Source organism: Zeus faber (genome assembly GCF_960531495.2).
Source record: "Zeus faber genome assembly, chromosome: 8".
NCBI lineage: Eukaryota > Metazoa > Chordata > Actinopteri > Zeiformes > Zeidae > Zeus > Zeus faber.
In genome coordinates this window covers 28,812,871-28,817,377 of record NC_137195.1, presented here as the reverse complement: position 1 = coordinate 28,817,377, position 4,507 = coordinate 28,812,871, and positions in this window count along the sequence as shown.

Here is a 4,507-nt window from a genome sequence, read left to right as displayed (position 1 = left end):
GCACACAAGGACGCACAACCAGCGTAGTCCCTCAGTGCCGTTCGATCTGTGCTGCATTAGCCCTTCCCAACATCCAGTTCCACGTCGGATGTGTTTTTACATCCAGGGAAGTTTGACCTACGACCTGGCGGAGGATTCTTGGTTTGTTTGTTTTTATATCTTCTTTAGCCAAACAGGTTCTTGTGATTGAAAGAATGAACTATTCCAGGGGATTTCCCCCCCCACCCCTCTCCAACAGAGTCGGTTCTGCCTCACCCGGGGACCCTGGTTCATTAAGACACAAAGCTTGCACTCATTGCATGTGCAGGCTCCCATCAGGAAGGAGGAAAAACTCAACGAGAAAACCATTATGCACCGCTGGGAATGTCGTGTTTCTTCCGCTTTCCTTCCAGGGTGCCAGGACGCCCTGATGCGGTGAGGGACACGCCGTCGTCACCCGTCTTGGAGACACGACGGGGACGCAATGACCAAGACAGAGTGAGGGAACGGTGATTATCGCAAGGATATTCTTTTTATGAACTCACACAGTGTTGCCTTTGCCCGCCTGCAGATCTGGTAGTCATGCATGTGCTTCAGTCCCCGGCAGAGAACCAAACAGAAAATAATTACTGAGGATCAAATGAATGTAAAAAAGGATTTTTGGCATAATTCATACTGAATCTATCTGATTTACTTTTCCTAAATAATATAATAAATAACAATAGATCATTTTGTGAGATTTCCAATCACAACTCAGGGCAGAACTGAATCTTCTGACACGTTACACCAGAAAACTGAACAAATCTTGTTACAGTCACTCATAAAGAGCCGAATCCCTTAAAAGACACAAACTTTCCCTCACTACCTCAAATGAGCAACTTGGGCATAATCTCATGTAGAATGATAGGGACAAAAAATAAAAAATAGACCACAGAAAGAACTTATTTAACCACAGCTGACATCTTCTAGCTAATTTTAAGGTACATTTTTGGTTTCTATTTATTTATTGTTTATCATTAGGATATTATATATTGCCAATTTTCACTGTCAATTGTTGATTTGAAGTTTATTGTTTATGAAGGTTTATTTTTATGTGGATCATTTAGTTTTTGTTAATTGTATATTTACAATTTTCCCATCTTATAGTTAATTTTTAGGTTTATTATGTATTGTAATTTCTCAGAAAATTCCTAGGTTTATTTCATTTGCCATTTTTTTAATACTTATTATTTAGTTATTGTCCATGTGAGACAATAATTTGACACGGCAATTTTCCTCCAGGGATGAATAAAGTATCTATCTATTTATAAATCTATCAATACAAACCAAGCTGACATTAGCTGTCGCTCGAGGCCCCAGCAGCTAGATTTCTCACAAGACAGTGTCACAAATTCACAGGCGCAATTAGCCTACCGTCGCTTTTATATGGAGGCCATTATCACTAGCTATAAACAGCCACTGTAGTCGGTCACCCCTGTGTTGCGCACAGGCCCAGAATCATTCAGGTTTTACTGGCCCCATGTGCTGCACACACATCCCACATGTGTGCCGCTGCGTAGCTTCAGTGGCGTTGCTGCTTGCTGGCTTGTTGTGTTGGGAGAGGGTTTCCAGAGGGTTGATCATGGTTGGATTGAGAGTAACATTATGTATAAGTACTAATTAGGATTATGGTTTTTAAGTGCTTTACTTTGGCTTCATTTAATGTCGAGAATAGATAATTGCCCCGAGCATTTAACCCCTCACAGTACATTTTCCGTTTACGGCCCGGCGACTGGGGCTACTAGGATGAAATGAAATTGGTCAGTTATTTCCCCCCTCAACAAGCATATTGTTATACGCCGCAAAAAAACCCTAAGGCAACGTGTGTCCTGGCCTCAGACGCCGGTCATTAGCAGGAATGAGCTTTGGCTTGAATTATAAAAAAAAAAAAAAAAAAAAACAGCAGCCCCTGAATCACACCGTTTTATGGGTCTTGGGTGTTTTTTTTATATGCCTGGCTTTCAAAGATGAAATGGATTTCTTGTGGAAAAAATAATCAACACCAGCTAATTTTTTTTTGTGCCTTCGCCTTTTAGCTAATTTCGTCTATGGAAGAACTGGTTACCATAACGTGACCAGCATGGAAGAAAAGCAGTGTCACCTTGTTTCTTACTTTGCCAGACCAAATACCTAGCGGCCTCTTATTTGCCTGTATTTTTTTTCATTTACTTAATGTTGTTATGACATCGTGACTACAAGGGAAAAGTCAATGTACGAATGCTTACCCAAGTTACAATTTACCATTGCTAACTCAGTTGGAGCTTCGCAAACTGGTCTGTCGTTAAACAGTTCAACAGGTTAGAGAATTGGTGGAGCTCCACCACTGAAAAACACGCCCCCGCTACCAATTAATGCTCTTGGTCTCCACAAATTAGCCGGATATGGCCGGCACACGGCGGCTTGCTGGAAGAGGACAAGGGTCTAGTTTTTACTGGATGGAAAAATGTCAGAACTCATTTGCTTCAGGAAGAGGCAAACCTTCTTTTCGCCGTAGCTCGCCGAGGTCGTCCTCCCTGGCTCGCAACGAAGACGGGGGGGGGCTGAACCATGCTTTCACACGTGTTTTAATTTCAGGAACTTTCCATCAGAACCCCTTCGGACTGGAAGGAAATTGTTCCCTAGAAAAATAAAGTTACGGCCATCTGCTTACTTTCAACCTTTTTTGCGGCGAGCTCCTGAGGCTCTTGAAATTTCTCCACGGATACCGGCTTTTACAGAAAGAACCGAATGAAGACGAAATGAACCGAGACGCCGTTCAACAAAGTTCCTATGTATTTATATTGCTCACCATTGCCCTCTCATGCACACACACACACGCACCCACGCACACACACACACACACACACACACACACACACACACACACACACACACACACACACACACACACACACACACACACACACACACAGCCTGTGTTTGAGGCGGATGTCTGACACCAGTTCCCGCTGAGCAGAGTGATTACCTCGGGACAAAAGTCGAAGGGGCAGACTGACCACCTGTCACGACGACGGGGCATGGAAAAGGCCTTTATCGGGGCAGGGAGAGAAAGAAAGAAAGAATCCCCGCGCAGATTAATAAAAAATAAACCCAAAAAGGTCCATATATATGCATGCACTCCCCTTATCCCCTTCAATGATTCCCCACACACACACACACACACACACACACACACACAGGGAGAGAGACAGAATACTCGGGACCCACCTCATCGGTTCCCTAGCAACAAGCTGATGAGAGAAAGGAAGAAGGTGGTGGGGTTCAGATTATTAAACCCCCCCCCCCCCAACCCCACCCCGCCCCCTTGGCAGCGGGGTCCAAGGCGCTCGTCGACGGCTCTGTATGAAAAAGTGAACCAGGGGTCGACAGAGAGAGAGAGAGAGAGAGAGAGAGAGAGAGAGAGAGAGAGGAGGTATATACACTCGCTCGCTCTTGTCACGAGGCGGCTGGCTATTCTCACCCACTTCACTTCCAGCCTCCAGTTTCCTTGCATGAAAACAAAACCCAGTGCAATTTAATTCAATTGAACCCACCCACCCCCTTATCCCCTCTTTACCGGTCATACGAGTAACTCTGACAGCTCTGCGCCGTTAGCCGTGCCTTTTCGAGACAAGTTTAAAAAAAAAAAGCGGAAATCTATAAATTGAGGTCTCGCTTAAGGGCCAAGCGTTGGAATCCGAGCGGCTTTGGCTTTTCCTATTTTTTTTTTTTTTTTACGCTCCTGCCTTTCGTTTATTTCATGTTTGACGCCGAATGATCGACGCTGAGACACCTCCTTGGAAGGAATGTGTAGTTACCGACGAGCTTACGGGCCAAATTAGTCAGGCTTGCAGAGGGAATTCTTCTTAGGGTTAGTTTCCAGTGCCTTGCGCGTGCGCACACGCACGCACACACACACACACACACACACACACACACACACACACAAATTCACTCACAGGAACACATTGTTTTTTTATTTTTAACCTGTGCTGTCAGCGTGCTGGGCGTACAACACAGTGTATTTGTTTGTCGCTGCATCCAAGACCAAATTATTCTTGGATGCAGCGACAAACCCCTGTGTTCATTCGCAACCTGCAAAGCCAATCTGTAATAATCATCAAGAACCACCTACAATAACGCCGTCCTTTGGACGACCTACACTTATGATCGCTACCAATCCCCCTCTTCGGTGGACAATCTTACAATGTTTTGACCAACGAAACAACTAATCATCATTACTTCTCAGAGAGGGGGATAATCACCACAACCGAAACTAAAAACAAACAACGTGTATTTGACAAAACATAATGAAATCAACAAAAATTTGAACAACAATTACAGCGCTTGTCCTCTCCCTGTGACAATAGCAATACAGGAGAAGAAAGGGGAAAGACATAGTCAGGAGGGTGTTGAAGGGAGTGTGTGTGAGCAGATGCTGTGCAGTGTGTGTCTGCATGTGTATGTGTGTAATGTTTTTACCTGTGTGTGTGTGTGTGTGTGTGTGTGT